The sequence below is a fragment of the Triturus cristatus genome, chromosome 10 (genome assembly GCF_964204655.1).
Source record: "Triturus cristatus chromosome 10, aTriCri1.1, whole genome shotgun sequence".
NCBI lineage: Eukaryota > Metazoa > Chordata > Amphibia > Caudata > Salamandridae > Triturus > Triturus cristatus.
In genome coordinates, this window is record NC_140593.1 from 451,647,330 (window position 1) to 451,664,588 (window position 17,259).

The window sequence follows — 17,259 nt, forward strand, 5'->3', positions numbered from 1 at the left end:
GTTCCATATATAGTGTTCCATATATAGTGCTTAAATACCAACATTTAGTTTGTGTATGATGCCAGCCGAAATGTTACAGCCCCTGGACAAAGTCCTTGTCAGTGTAAAACCCACAGGGGTAGGTAAGGGAACCCTAGAGACATGTGTGTTCCCACAGCAGGATTGGACAACCAGAGTTAAGACGCCTTGTGAAAACGCAGGAATACCTCAGAGTTTAAACAACCCACATTTGAGCTTTCTCCCACCACAAAACGTCAACAGCACTCTCAAGGCAATGGAAGGGGTGGGGACGGGGGGGGGGCAGGGGGCTCTAAACAACTTGTTAAAAACAAGTTTAGGTGATGGAAACTAAAAAAAAAGCTTCACACAACCCCTGCAACAAAGCAACTGAGCAATTTAAAGCAAACCAAACCATGCAACAGACACAGGCACCAAACACAACCCTAACCATCCAGAGGTTCGCCAACAATCGCGGAACAGGTGCGCCAAAAACAATCATCTGGGGATTCTTAAACAATCCGCCAAAGCAGCTCCAAAGAACTCAACAGGATATTGTCTAAACTCCACAACAGAGGCTACACAACGAACCCAACGAGTCTCTTAAACAATCCACAATAGAGACCACAAATAACCCAACAGGTGGCGCACAAGCAATCCACAATTCAGACTACAAAACCACCCCTTTGGAAGCTCTCACGCAATCAATACCAGTCTCCAAAAAATAACCCAAATGTAGGCAGAGGCACTAATAATAACTGAACTACTAAGTTCCAATAAGCCCACAAATGGGGTTCAAAACAGTCCAACTGGATGCTTTTTTAGTATCCAAAATAGAGCCTCTAAAAAAACCCTATATGATGCTTTCAATCACTACATAAAAAGTCTCCAAAACGACCTATCTGGTTGATTTCAAACAACCCCCAAGCAACTGCTGTCCAAAACAACCCACTGAGAGTCACTGAAACAGTGTACATCAGAGGCTCCAAAAGCAACTTGAGAGGGACTTCAAAACAACACACAATAGAAGTTCCAAAGCATCCAAACAATGGGTCTCAAACACCGCCAATAAAAACTGAAAGACAGTTAAACAGATGACCTAAAACAATTCATAGCAGAGGCACCCAAGCACCACAAAATCACAAGTGGAGCTTGACGATCCACATTGAAGCCACCTCAACCTGCCCCGGGCTGAACCCTGGGAAAGCGACACTGGCCGAAGCAATGTAAAACACATGCAGAATGAAAGCAACCAACTAGACTGCAAGCCCATGTGAAGGCGCCCAACAACCAAATAAAACCCACCCACTAAAAGTCACGAACCCCAAATTCAATATTTCGAAAGAACCCAACAACAGACGTTAAAAGTAACGAATCTCAAATCCCAACAACAGACGTCCAAGCAACTTCCACTCTGCTGCTCAAAATCCTATTTAAATGAATGCTCACAGAAAAACATCAACAGAGCTCCAAGCGCAAATCCAAATGGAGCTAGAAGAAAAGAAAACAGGAGATACGAACTCAAACCATCTGGAGGCTACAGCATACATGGATGCAGAGTACATGGAAGCAGCAAGTCCGTCAGATTACCTGGCGATGTGCACAGGTTCCACGATTTATGTGTTGGTAGGTTCTCTAATGGAACAGCGGCACTAGTCAGTTTATAGTGATTTATAACATTAAAATCAGTAACAACTCTGAACAGCTCATATCTTAAGTGAATTAGACAGCACTAAGCCAACAGTGGCACAGGGTTTTGCCGGATCAAATGTCTATATCCTATGTCTTTGGGGGCTTTGACATCTATATCCGTCTTGGGTTTGGCTATTCCGCTGGTAGGGATGAAGGTTGTTCCGTGCTTTTGATGTTAGTGGTGTTTTTGCGGGTTTTGTAAGGTGAATTTCGTCCTTGTCGGCTGTTGGTGGTAGTACCTGCAGCGGTTGTTAGTGGGTTTCACGTCTCCCCTCCAGCTGGAGTACAGATTGCTCTGCGCTGTTTGATGGAGGTGGTGTCTGTGTGAGACGGAGGTGGTCTTCAGTGGTTAGTAATGGTGATATTATCTACTGTTGTTAGTGGTGCGTCTCCGCTTTAGACTGGAGCTGTGGGGATTCCTCTGTGCGTGTTGCTTTATATCCTGTTACTTACTCCTGACTGGGCATCGGAGAAGAAACGCAGCGAGTTTCCACTTTTAGGCGCGCTAGATACATCCCATGGTTGCAGCTCGGTGAGGAGGACGGAGGGCACAGGTGGGAAGTGTTTGGTGAAGGAAGGAGTGAGGTGGGTGAGTGAGAGCTGTTCAGAAAGCCCAGCCTGACTGAGGCTGAGCCAGAGCCTCGCGCCCTCCCGAGCCCTGTTCTGGCAGCGGATTGGTGCGCGAGCAGCCGGGAGGGTCCAGTGTGCGAGCGGAGCCGGCGGAGGGGGCGGGAAGGGGCGGACCCTGGCGGTGCTGACTCCGCGCATCAGGCGCGCGGGTTCACACCGCGCTCTCTTTCTTGGAGAGGAGACAGGGGACCGAGGCCGCCTCGCACAGCGGCTCGCCGCTGCCTGCCTGGAGGATGACTTCGGCAATGGACATGAAAAAAGTGTGTGTGTGGAGGGGAGGGCTTTTGCGCTAGACCAGCTTTCAACAGTGGTCTAGCGCAAAAGGTGGCCCCAGAGAGGTGTAACCTAGGCCCCTGCGGTGGAGTGGCCCGCCAGCAGTCAGGGCCCCCTCACTCCTTCAGGGGGCCCCATTTATTTCAGGACCAATAAGTATCTGTGAGATGTGGGAAACTAAAGCCCCCCCCCCCCTCCCCATTCTCAAGGGGGTATCTTTTAGAGTTCTGCCTTTGCCACCATCCGCATGCAGAAGGAGATGAGGGTCCCCTGAGTATATCACAAATGTCCTTTAACATCGGGCCGAATGGGGCCACCTGGAAGGTTTGGGCACCCAAACGTCATGTAGCTCTCTGGGATTCGCTGTGTGATATGAAGAAGGGCGGCATGGTATGCTGAGTACAACTCGGGTCCAGGGAAGTCGAGAATACAGGTGCAGCGCACAGCAGGCACACTGGGGCATCGGGGACTTTAAGGGCACTAAAGCAAACAATGAAACTGGCACTGCCAGGCGGTAGACCTCCGGCTTAGCGGTAAGAGGCAGCTATAATGAAGGTTCGGTGGACGCTTCAGACTCTTGGGGCCCGGTGCCTCTGCACCCGTTGGACCATCCATAGCTAAGCACTTATTGCTGAGCTAGACGGCACGACGTCCCTTCAGCATGGGAGAAGGGAACTTTCGGAGAGCAGGTGTGCAGCGCGCCCTGAAGCCCCCTGGAGTATGTATGTGGTGGGAGGGGGACGGACTGATTTCAACAGAGGTCCAGAGACCCCCCCTCTACAGACAAGAGGAAAGACAGTCTGGGAATACGAGGCACCCTCGCTCCTGCCCAGGGAGTGAGGAGAGGGCGTCTTCTGAGAGCGAGGGTATATAGCACCGGCGCAGCCTAAGCACGGGGCCGGGGGTCGCAAGGGTAGAAGGTACGGTATGGTACAGGGAGGAGGAAGTGACACCCCCTGAAACAGAGGAAAACTGGCGCTCCCGCTATAGGCCAAAGGAAACGCGTTCGGGACAGATGGCGCTGTTTCCCTCGAGCTCCGTGTCACACATTACAAATACAACGCAAACATGCATCACCATTAGCGTGACCGAAATAAAGGTATTGCCGAAGCTGCTTTCTGCATGATATTTTTACCTAGACATGAGGCAGGGCAGTGTACCTTTATCTGGTCCTCATAGTGGAAAGTTTATATAGTCTGAAGAGAGTCACAAACCCCTGTTTATATTTATGTCTCTTCTTGTACCCTGTCACGTGCAGCCAAATATTAGCCTGTTTTGTTCCCGGGAAAAGAGGGTACGTTATTTACATTTAAGTTGTACAGTAGCTCATGCTGTAACCCCGCGGATGCAGGGCTTACCTATAAATGGTGCAGGAGGTACAGTAGCACCGGGAACAAGAAGGCTGAGGGCAACGGAACCCTAAGTATTGCTAATATCAAAACAGCAGTTCGGGGGTAGATGCATTTCCTTGCTTTCAGAAGAACCAATGGCGTCCAACTACGCAGTTATGTGGAGGGCCAGGTGAAGTGGCACTCGCTGAGACACGACTCAATGCCCATTACAGCGCAGCCAAGTACGCACATACAAATGTACCCAGGCACCGAGGGCGCAGCGCATTCTACGACACATAGGTTATTGTGTACACTTAGGGTGATGACCTCTTAATGGCCCAGAAAGTGCAGTTCCATGACGTACCAGAGTACACACACCGATTCAAAGGATCCAGCTTCAGCATAGAGTGGTATAGAGAGTGTGTAGGGGAAGGTTAATGCTCGTAGCTTCTACCGATGCAGCAGGTGCAGTGACACCGGGGCACAGAAACCTGAGGGGGCCATTAACATTTGATTATTGCTGTGTTTACTGCTTCCGCAGCAGTCAAAGGGGCAATTTTTTTGGGTTGAAACAGGGTCCCTGGCACCATCGCTAAGGGGCGGGGTTTCAAATACAGTCTAAACCCAAATGAAACTAAATACAACTTAAGTGTGGGTGTGTGTGGGGCGAGGGGGTCACACGTTTATACTTGAGGTGATGCAGCAGCCGCCTTATGCTCCTGTCAGAGATGGGGAGACAAACGTAGAGATAAAAACAGCTTTTGCAACTGGCAGCAAGCGCTTTGAGCGGGCAGGTGCTGAGTACCTGCACTCCTTTAACAGGGAGAGTTCCGGCAGTTCACAGCAGGGTAGCAATACTTTTAGGATATATTCTCACCGCAGTGTGTGGGTAGTGCGGTGACATTCCACGGTAGAATTCTAGATAGAACTATGTTTACCTACAAGGGACACATTCACATGCAGTGTGTCACGGGTACTAGCGTGAAGAAGGAAACGGGTCTGGCTGGCTGCAACGTGATATACAGAAATAACCGGGTTCAGTGGGCCCCACCGGTGCCACTGCACCGGCTGCACTAATGGAATCAACGCCCCTGGGCCGATGTGCGGAATACACAGGGGTTCAGCCAGACTGCAGTCCCAGCAACAGCCCAGAGACCAGGACGGGTCGGACCGGAAGTTTCTGACTCCGACACCCAGAGCAGCGTCAGCTCCTCCAGGAGCCGAGGGCTGGTTTACAGAGCATATGATCGGAGAGATTGAACAGCAGCAGTACCATCTGCAGCCCCGGGGTGGCGATGTGTCTGTGAGACAACGAGCGGGGACTGGCGCTAACAGAATTACAGCCCCTGCCCGCGCCTCGCTCTGCTCTCGCCCCAGATGCCGCCCCCGAGCTCGCAAGGGCGGGGAGTTTGCCTTACACAAACAGATCAATCTGAGTAAACAAGGGGGCAGGCGCGTCCCAAAGGGACGGGGTCGGGGAGACACACTGGACCGGCTGAGGGATCTTCTTACCTGCCAGTCCCCTCGGCACAGGCAGATGGATGGGAGAGGGAGCGTCTGGTGCCGTGTCATCAGCTTTGTAACCCAACCCATCACCCACAGCTCACTTTTGGGGTGCTGTGTTCTCGGACCCGTGTTCTAATGATTGTCCCCTGCAGCCACGGCCTTGGAGCCCTCGCATATACTCAGCCCTCTCACCTCCTCACAGGATCTTACTTCTGTTCCATTCGCGCAAGAACCACACTCCACGCTGTTACTTGAACCGTAAAAGGCCATTTTATTAGGACAAGGTTGCAATCATTTAGACCTTATTCGACAGTACATAAATGCACTAAATATACTTTCCCCATCCCATACCGACTCATTCTCTTTTCATCCATTCTCAAAACCATCTCACCTGTTAAGACTCTTCCCCCATTCACTCGGTGACCTCCTTCCTCTCCCCATTCTCACCTTCACTTGCCCTCCAGCCATCCTCTGTTGAATTTCCTTCATTGGTCATTGCTTCCCGCGCCCGCTATCAGTCACCTGTGTACCGTTCTCCCCCCCCCGAGGGGTGGATCCGCACGTATGTGACTCCCCACCCCTCCAAAGTACCGTGACGCCTCTACTCTGCAACCTGCCCTAAACTGGCATGCTCAGCCCAAAATATATCCCAACCCTTCGCTTAACGTCTGTAGGGTGGGTGGGCGGACAAACTTTATTCTCCTCCCGGTGGTGCTCAGGTGTCAGGAAGAGGCCGGATCCTCCTTTCCTGACACCTTATATACCCTCCCAACTCTCGCCCCCTCCTTCACTCCTATGATCCCACCCCCACCATGTCCTTCCGGTCGTTGCGCGAATCCCCCAGGGGAAGACTGGTCTGCGACCTTCACTTCCCCCGGGGGCCGCATCGCGCAAGAACCACACTCCACGCTGTTACTTGAACCGTAAAAGGCAATTTTATTAGGACAAGGTTGCAATCATTTATACTTTATTCAACAGTACATAAATGCACTAAATATACTTTCCCCATCCCATACCGACTCATTCTCCTTTCATCCATTCTCAAAACCATCTCACCTGTTAAGACGCTTCCCCCATTCACTCGGTGACCTCCTTCCTCTCCCCATTCTCACCTTCACTTGCCCTCCAAGCATCCTCTGTTGAATTTCCTTCATTGGTCATTGCTTCCCGCGCCCGCTATCAGTCACCTGTGTACCGTTTTCCCCCCCCCGAGGGGTGGATCTGCCCATATGTGACTCCCCACCCCTCCAAAGTACCGCCAACCAGGGAAACCCCTGAAGGGCGGTTCCCTGCCCCACCCCCAGTTCTAGTGCACCTTTCGCCTCCATCCAGTCTACCTTGCGGCACCCTGTGGACGACCCTCCATCCCCTAAACCTGCGTCCCGTATAAAGTTTGCTATTGCCGGGACACCCCAGACTGCGAAAGGTGCACCCATTCTAAGTCGGACGACCTGTCCCTCCAGTGTGCGTGCACCTAACGCCTCCCCCACCCCTCAAGGCACCAGGTGGATGACCATCCACCCTCGAAACCTGTGTCCTGTGTCAATAAGCAGCAATTTACCGGACAAACCCCGTCCGTGGAAAAATGCACCATCGCAAACAACCACCTGTCTCCCTTCCCACCGTCTCCTTAACTGCGGACAGTCCCCCTGTAATCCTGTTTCATCGCCCCCAAACTCCCTTCTTGGCAGGGCCCCATCGGTGGATGACCATCCACCCGTACAGCCAGCGTCCGTTGTAAACCAGTAACATGTCCAGGCCAATCCCCCATCCCTGAAGAGCGCCCCAGCCCCAGACAAAACCACCTGTGTCCCTTCCAATAGTCCCATTACCTGCGGGCCATTCCCCTGTAAGCATGTTCGACAGCCCTCAAGTCCATCCTCCGCAAGGCACCATCGGTGGATGACCATCCACCCATAATGCCAGTGTCCCTTGCAAACAAGTAACATTTCCAGGGTAATCCCCATCCATGAAAGTGCCCCATCCCCAAACCAAACACACCCCATGTCCGCTCAAACAGTCCCAGTACCTGTGGGCTATTAGCTGTTAAGCATGCTCAACAGCCCCCAAAAATCCCTCCTCTGCAAGGCACCATCGGTGGATGACCATCCACCTTCACTACTGTGTCCCTTGTAAACAAGTCACATTTCCAGGACCATCCCCATCCATGAAAGTGCCCCATCCCCCACCAGACCACCAGTTTCCCCTCAAACTGGTCTCATTCACTGCAGGCCATTTCCTTGTAAGCATGCTATACGTCCCCAGAGACCATCCATTGCAAGGCACAGTGCGTCCCCATCACCAACTTTCCCAAGTTCCCTGTCATTGAACCATAACCCCCTGCCATGCATCGCGGAGTAAAACCAGACCTGCCATTTTCCTGAGTACCTTCTCTCCTACGCCTTTGCTTGTATTGGAGCAAGTTCCCATATCGTATGACACAAAGTCACTCTCACTGGCCGCACGCTCACCCCGAGTCAATTCTACTGTTTCCCCCCCCATCATCAAACATCCCAATGACTGCGTTCCCCGCCTGACATCCGTACACCCGCTATGTCGCTTCTGTTGCTGCCCAACGTTCGGGAGAATGTCCGCCTGTCCAGGCGACCACGCTGGATCCCAGGCCACTCTCACTATCTGCAGTAGAAAAAGAATGATTAGTCCCGTAAGGATTATGTCCCTTTCCCTTCCATCACCAGTCTCCCCAAAACCCCCGCCTAAACCCCTTCTTCCTTACCTATAACGTCACAACACACCCTACTATACTTCCATCTCCCCAATCTCCGACTTCCCCCCCACCCCCAAACAGCCCTCCTGATGTCACCTCTGTGCCAGCCCTCAGGCGTAAGAATCGTACTCCTCCTTAAGAGAGCCGCGCCCCGTCGGCCCAGCCCTCGGACAAAACCTAAATAGCCTGCAGCACCGTTAAACTGCCTTCTGCATTTTGCAACCTCCATTCCCCAGCCATAGGCCTCCCTTCCCTTGCCACCAATCACTGTTGCCTCATGCCCTCCTCAACTACGCCTCAAGCGCCAACGCTGCCCCCATTTCGAAAAAACATCGTGCCCCGTGTTTCCACCCAGACAAGCCAAGCACTAACAGCCCGTCTCCACAGCCACTACACCCATATCTGCTGCCCCACCGGTACCATATCATCGCGTCTCCTGTGTCCTGCACTACCATACACCCAGATGCCCCTGAAGAAATCGCCCTATTGTCAGTGGTGTTACGACACGACCACAGTGTGCTGGCTCCTTGCTCCAGACACGCAACACATCTCCCCGCTCCTACAACTAAAACTGCATCATGTAAACCAGAATCCCTGTTTCCAAACTATTGCCTGCTACAACCCAGGTGACCATCTCATACCCAAACGCATCTTGCAGTGCCCAAAGGCCCCTAACCCTGTCTGGCTCCCCCAAGCAGTGGCCCAACCGTTCCCAGGCTCGTCATCTCCCCGTCCGGCGCACCCCCTCAGCCTCCTGTACTGCGATGCCTACCGAAAGGTGAATATCTTATCAAGTGGCCAACAAACTACCTCTACCAGTCCCCACCCCCAAGCAAGTCCCTGCCTATATAACACTGCCCCCGTCATGCCTCGCGACGCTCACGCTCCAGGTACTGAGGCCCCCAGAGCCCCACAGTTCTTCAAGACCTCAGCCCCCACCCAGTGTGCACAGTCAGTCAGGCAATCCCGCCTCCTCTGCACATTTGCCCTGTCTAACAGCTGCCCTCGCACCCAGAGACATCCCCCCCCCCACCCGGGGACCTCCACTACACCCAGTCCTCAAATGCTCCCTGTGCAGATGGACTTTGCCCCAGGTCTCCCATACAAAAAAGGGGGGAGGGGTAGCATCCCTGATGGCCAGCCACGTCTCCCAGTGGTCCAACTTGCCGCCGCCGCAACTGCTTCCTCTTGTGAGTCAACTAGTGCCATGAACCCATGGCCTCCAAATAATTGAGAAGGACCTGCAGGCCCCTGCCTAACCCCAAGGGCTTCCTCCCCATTCTACCGGGGTGGCCCAGTTCGCCCCGGTAGAATGCCCACGTCGTTGTCCAACCGACACGGGAGCCCTCACCAGTCGCCCCTGTGACCTTTCCGGTAGAAGAAGTCCCCAGAAAACACGCTCCCCCTCCCTCCAGGTCAACCCCTCGTCTCCTGCCTGCCCCCCCAGCTGTGGGTAGCGGCTGAATATTGCGTTGAAAACCACCCCCAGGTGAGCTACGTTCGGGCTGACCTTAACCCTCCTCCCACCGTTCCAGCCTGGCACACACTCCATCCATCTTATAATACCCCCAGCTGTCCCCGGGACTCACACCTCAATATGCTGCCCCATGTGTTCGAGACCGATATCCACAATTTGCGTCAATTGGCACCCCCGGCTCAAAAGTCACCCTTCAAACATGGCAAATAGCCTTTAAACACGGCAAATAGTGACAAGCTACCAAAAGAAGAGTTTGAAATTTTGCCACCTTATGACACTTTGACAGCATTTGCGGGACTCGAACCCTTGTCCTGTGCGATCCTTTACAACCACAGGCACAAGACTTACCATTGAGCTACAGCTCCTGGTCTTTGCTTGCCAGCCTTCCGTTCGCCTGATATCACAATCGGCCGTTCGAAACCCAAAACCCTCTCCTCGCTTGGCCCCAAGGTTCCCGTCGTCTGACATACGCCGCCTCCGTGCTTGTCTCACCACCAAACCCCCCACATTCCCCAGCTGACCAGCTGTGCGTCATTTGGGCCCTGGGCCCTGGGCTCCCCAAGCCCCCAGCATTGTCCCAACCTTGCTGCAGGAAATACCATTGCATACACTTATAACTGAGCACCCGGTGACAACCAGGGAGTGAACACCTAATCTTCAAGTACGAATCCAAGACTTTAACCCCTCATTCCTTTACCTGAGTGTCTGTCCGGGACCTCCTCATCCAGACCTAAGCTGCCATCCCCCTTGGAGCTCCTTGCCCCCGCTCCGTCTTAGGCCGGCCTTGCCTGAGACAACAACAAAAAAGGTCTGGTCACCTGAACTCCCCACCCCCACCCCCCCTGGCAACCCCCCACTCCACATCATCCTTCTATCGCACTGTATCCGGCACGGCAAATTCTCATCCGTCGCACACCGTCACTTTCCTCCATCTGCACCCCCCACAACATCCATGGCATCCTTCACACAGCACATACTCAGAACTTGGTAGGATTCCAAGGTTGTATTGCTCAATGCGCGAATCCCTCGAAGGAGGGAAGGCCGCCGCGGACCCCCTACTGCTTTTGGCCAGCGTCTCGGGGCCGTTGTGCGCCCCGCTGGCATTACCCCTTATCTGCCGGCCTTATGCGCCGGTCCTGGATCCCCCCCCCCACTCGGTCGCGCCAACCAAGTGGGTCCCAAGCACCACCGGGCCTCATGCCGTGCTGGCAGTCCCTCACCCGGACTCTGATGACCCCGGCCACTACTGCCTGCAGCTCCCCACCTACCCCTAGGCCCACCCCCTTCACCTCCTTCCCTAGCAGCAGCACCTATGCAAAGCCCTGCCTCGCTTCTCCTACACTGCCACCTGACTCCAGCCCTCCCCAAAAACCTATGCTGGACCCTGAGCCTAGCCGTGGGAAAGCCGCTGGGGTGGGCCCACTGCCCGCTACCTTGAGCAGGCTCCACACCTGCTGGGGGTAAGCCGTAATCAACCACCAATGCCACCCCCCCCACCCCAAACCATGCCCCTCTGAACCCACTTGGGCAATGTGCAGAGCCTGTTTTGCATATTTATATAGCGCGAACTGGACCCGAAGGAATTGGAGCGCTTTACACAGCACCTTATTTGCATCACACATTCAGGCACAGGGAGATTAAAGTGATTTGCCCAGAATCACAGGATGTGGACGCGACCACGAGGCTCGACCCGGATTTCCTGTACCAGAGGCGGCAGCGCAGCAGACAGTCGGAAAAAACAGATGCCCCTCCCGGAAAGCAGAAAGAGGAGGGGTCCCGCCTCTGCCCCCCAGACGCCGTTGTACACCCCGCGCAAAGAAACCGGAGCGCTCCCCCCATGCCGGGCGACAAACGCATACCCCGCCTTCCCCCACCTCATCCCCGCCCTGGGCCGCCTGACACCAAATCGCGCCGCCGTGTGTGCCGTCCCCGAGCCCGCCCGCCTCCCGCATGAAACATTACAGCACGCTCGCGTCAGACGGCAGACGCGCCCGCATTCAGTGCCCCCCTGCATCCCGGACAACCATTATATGGCAGCCCCCCGCCCCCTACCTGAAACGACCGGACGAGTCTGCCATCCAGCGCACGTAATCCGCCCTCCAGCGCACGCGAGGCCATTCCGGCCCACACGCCTGACGATAACGCCCCAGGACGTAGGAGATCCACCCGGCCGGGCCATCGAAGACCTCATGCCGCGCAAACAGCCGCCACGTCGATGACACCGTGCCTTACAGACCGCTGTGGCAAATTCCCTTTACCCTACCCTAACTACCATTGCCGGCCCCCCGCCGATCGACCAATCGGCAGATGGCTTAACACTGTGACAAACTTTATTCTCCTCCCGGTGGTGCTCAGGTGTCAGGAAGAGGCCGGATCCTCCTCTCCTGACACCTTATATACCCTCCCAACTCCCGTCCCCTCCTTCACTCCTATGATCCCACCCTCACCTTGTCCTTCCGGTCGTTGCGCGAATCCCCCGGGGGAAGACTGGTCTGCGACCGTCACTTCCCCCGGGGGCCGTCAGTATCCAGTCCTGGCCTCTGGACGCTGGATGGCAGCCCTCGCCTAACGCTCTCAGCAGGGCGCACCCATGCCCTCTACCCGAAGGGACGGCGTGCCGCCCCCATGACCTCACTGCTATCCTTCTGAACCCAGTGCTGCCCACACGAACCCAGGGATGTAATTTCCCCCCTGAACCCTTAACCCATGGTACTTCTTTTATCTCGATGACCCTCATGCTGCCCCCTTGATGCTGGCGCTGCCTCCCATCGTCAGGGTCCTTGCTGCCACCTGACTCATAACAGTTCTGTTCTTCGCCACCAGGGTTATGGTGCAATCTTATTGGTACCCATGGCAACGCTCTCACGTGAAGGAGGCATGGTTCCACACCCTCATGATTTCAGCGCGCAGACAATCCCAAGCACCCCACGACTCTGTTTCCCACCTTCTCATGATCTCTGTACAGTCTTCCATCTTCATAATCGTGTTTTCCCTTATATTCCGCATGACACTTGCGGAGGGTGTAAAGGGGTGAGATGCGTCAGATGGCTGCAGCCGGGCCCAGCTCATTGCGAGCACATTCTCCAGGTCTCAGAACTCTTCATTCACACCAATAGAGATTCGAAAACCTGGGTGAAGGAATATCACCAAGTTACGGAAAATAGGATAACATCATATTCCAGTTGGTTGATGAATGCTGCAGTCAAGGTTTACCTATTTAGTTTGTGGTGACTGCTATTTGTAGAGGTGGGTGAATAATTCCACTATGCCAGCGGAGTTTGCAGAGTTTCACCCACTCCGCGTTCTGCTTGGAATGTGGGTGTTGGACCTGTCAGCCTTAGGGTAGTCTCCCCATCTATTTTTGATCGTGCCTCATTTTTTCCACCCTCATTTTTGATGTTGGACTTAGGTCTCCGGGCGCCTTTTCATTGCCAACCAGTGTTAAGGTGCAGGTGCTCCCTTCTCCCAAGATGGCTGCCACAGACCCCTGCTACTGCAGAGTGGTCTTTCATAGTAGCACCCTAGCTGCCAGGAGCTGGCTGGAACCCCACAACAATGTTGCAACACCAGCCCGCCTTTTTTGTCCCATAGGTAGAATGGGGAAGCTCCTGGAATGTGCTGGAACCTTCTAGAAGGGAGGTGTGGTTTTTACTTTTGCCGCCTTGGCTAGAGGTCACCTGACCTAGGGATACATAAGTGAGGGAGGGAACTTTTTCCAGTTAGTTGGCCAGTTGGGGTGAAGCAGAGCTGGAGAATCCAAGCAGGAGTGTAGGCGGTAGGGCCTAGCCAGGGACTTATGCCTCTGAGAGTGACATGGCTTAGGTGCTGCCTCTTAAGTGAGTGAGGGATCCTGTGAAACCCACTGATCTTGCCCAGCAGTAGGAGGACCCAGGTAACCTCTGCCCAGCCTGACTAGGAAGGACCTAGTCGCCAACTCATCCCCTACCCCCCAAGGAACAGAACCCCAAGGGCGCCAGTATCATCTGCGCCACAAAGACTGACTTTTGGAACTGCAGAAGTAACATCCTGAAGCTTCATGCCAAGCTGACTATTGTAACTTCGTGAAACGACTGATTGCCTGACTGCTGGGGATCGACCAGGTACTGGCGCTGTGTTTCCTGCGCTGCCAGACCTGACCTGTGACCCCCTGTGCAGATCTGCTGTCGAGCGCGGAGCTGGCCGAGCTCCCGCTTAATTTGTGACCCCCCCGGGTGCCATCACCGCCGCGGCCCGTAGGCCTCAGGGAAGTGTCAGTGCCAAGTCGGAGCCTGCGGAGAAGCCCGGGGCCCCGCCGCTGCCGTCGCAGCGTCAGAAGGAAGAGCGAGTGTCCGGGAGTGTCCCGCGCCGTTGCGCGCATCGGAAGGAGGACCCGGAGCGGAACCGAGCGACGAGATCAAGGTAACCCCCCAGGGGCTGGGAGGTAGCGCGACCGTGAGGCGGCCTGAGACTCGCCCCCCCCCCCTGCTCCCCGGGAGTCGTGGGAAGGCCCGGTGCGCCCCCTGCCAAGTGGGAACGACACCGCATGCAGGAACTGTGACTTTCCCCCCTCCGTGGGATTTCCCGCCGTAATTGTGAGTCTCCCCTCCGTGGGATTACCCTCTCCTGGGGACTGCCGTTCGCAGGACTCAACAGTGCTCAATGCGTTCTATGTGGGAGTAGCGCTGATCGTCCAATTGTATTTACCAATGCTCAATGCGTTCTATGTTAGAGTAGCGCTGATCGTTCAAGTGTATTTACCAGTGCTCAATGCGTTCTATGTTAGAGTAGCGCTGATCGTTCAATTGTATTCAACAGTGCTCAATGCGTTCTATGTCTCAGTAGCGCTAATCATTCCTGTGTATTCACCAATCCACAAGCGCTCCTTTCGCCAGTGAAGGTCCCAAGTGCAAGGCGCTTACTGTACCCACCACGCTTATGCTCAGGGTGCTAGGCAGGCATTATACGACCGCATGTTATGCTCATGTGCCTTTGTTTCTTCGTAGACACCAGTAGCGCCACGTGTGCAGGCCCCGGCCCGCAGCACTAGGGAAGTTCATACTGCAGGGACTGCTGAGGTAACAGTAATAAGGAACTGTAATGCACATGTTAAAGTGTACAGGTAATGAGAAACTGTAATGCAAATGTGAATGTGTATAAGCTAAGATACATTGCCCCCCAAGATCACCGTGTGTGATCCTTTGATTAGATAAAACCTGATTAATTTGCATTCACCTTATTGTGTGGCGTCCATTATTGTGTGCGTTTACTGCTTCAGAGGATGCGTGTGTTGTATGGTCGCTTAACACACAGGCCTTTGGGTGCCCAGCCGCTCGTATCACGTTACCCCCTTAGGGCCTGGAGACCCCAGGTCTTACATTGTTGGCGAGCGGTGGGATTTTAGGACCTGTGACCATACAGCACCCTTCCGTGAAGCGGAGGGCGACACAATTAAACGCCTATTGTTTTTCTCCAAAAAGCTCTGAAACCATTGATTGCTGTGTTTATTGATTCCACTGTCCAGGCTGAGTGTGTAAAAGAATCCTGGTTAGCTGGTTACTGTCACCCATATCCTAGGAATTTCTTCCTTAGTATCTAGGTCCCCACCTGTCACGATGGATTTCCGGTTAGCTGACCTCGAGGGGTTTACTGTAAAGCAACTGAGAGAGTTCGGGCAGGGGATGGGGGTGCCTGGGGTGCGGAAGGCCAAAGGACCGGAACTCCGTACCGCCATTAGGGCATGGGTAGAGGCCCACCCAGAAGGGAGAGAGGATGAGGGACAGGAGGCGCCAGATGCACCTCAGGAGGAGAGCTCCCAGGAAGTACTAGGCATATTAAATGTAGATGTGTCTGAAAATGTGCCCCCAGGGAGACGTTCTGGGGCCAGTAGTAGGACAGGGTCTAGGAGGAGCGCGTCTCCAGAGGAGTATGAGGACAGAAGGGAAGAGAGGCAGTTAACATGGGAGCTGGCCAAGTTGGAACAAGAAAGAAAATGGGAACTGGCCAAATTGGAGCATGAAAGAGAATGAGAGAGAGAGAACAAGAAATGGGCAATGGAGGAGAAGAAGCTGGCGCACGAGCTTCAGCTAAAAGAGTTGGAGCTGCGCGCCCTCCAATAGAATGCATCCAATAAGGACAATGGTGGCAGCATACCTAAAGAGTCTCACGAGTCAGAATTCTACCTACCTAAGGAAGTCATTGCCAATTACACAGTGGGGACGACATTGCTAAATGGTTGGAGGCATACGAGGTAGCCTTGACTGCCCATGGGGTACCCGAGAGTAATTGGGGAGGTGGTTTATATTGGTATATACCTCCCAATGTCAGGGACACCCTGCTATATTTGGCCAAGGCGGATCAGGTCAGGTATGCCCCCATGAAAGAGGCTTTACTGAAAAAGTTTGGTCTTAACCCCGAGAGGTACAGGCAGAAGTTCCGTGGCAGCCATAAGCTGTCCACACAGACATGGGTGGATTTTTTTGATTATGCGAGAAAGGCACTAGATGGTTGGGTGCGTGGCAGCGAGGTGCAGGACTATCAAGGGGTGTACAATCTTTTTTTACGGGAGCACCTCTTGGATAAGTGCTTTCCGGAGCTGCGCCAACATCTGGTGGACCGCAAGTTGATGGATCCCCGTGAGCTTGCAGAAGAGGCAGATATTTGGGTGAGCACCCGGGTGTCTCACAAGGGCCCCGGGGGAGATGGCTCGAAGGGCGGACAGGGTTTCCCCCAGAAGAAGGAGGGGGAGATAAAAAGGTGGAGTTCTCGAAAGGTCCCCAAAATAAGTTTGGGAATGGAGTAGGAACCCCACCCCCGTCCAATTCCACAAGACCCACTTATCCTGACAGGAGTCAGCAGCCAAGGATTGTGCGGTGCTACGAATGTGGGGAGATTGGACACTACAAGGGAGATCCCAAGTGTCGCAAGCGACCCCCAGCCCCAACGGGCGGGAAAAGTCACGGGGTGAGTAGTATAGCGCTTGGGGCGAAGCTGCCCTTAGATAGGGAAGGGGAGTGGACAGGCCTGACACTGGTTTCACTCGGGGATAGAGAGGTGGTCCCCGTAGTGTCCCTGTCCCCGAACACTGCTAAGTATCAGCAGAGGGTGAGAGTTAACGGGGAGGAGGTGGATGCTCTGAGGGACAGGGCCAGCATGACCACTGTCGTGCGGCGGCTGGTGTCCCCAGACCAAGTAGTCCCCGAGGAGTTCCATCCCGCCGTATTGGCTGACGGCAGTCTGAGTCACTATCCAGTGGCTCGTGTTCCATTTGAGTGGGGAGGAGTCAAAGGCCTACTGAGAGTTGCTGTGAGCCCTGCCTTGCCTGTGGGGTGCTTGCTAGGGAACGACCTGGAGCACACCAAGTGGAAAGATGTTGAGTTTCGAGCTCACACCGAGATGCTGGGATTACCAGGGTGGACTTGCGTAGTCACGCGGTCCATGGCTGCCCAGCATGAAACTCACCCTGGGTTGGAGCCTGGAATAATGGCCCAACCCAACACCAGAAGAGGAAAGAAGAAGGTGGTAAAGGACACGCCCCGTGAGATGGATGGGGAGGCCGCAGAGGTGCCCCCGGAGTCCGTGGAGGTGGATGTCGTTCCCGTGGAGGACTTGCCGACCCTTGCTGACTGGCATGTGGGAGGAGGCCCTAC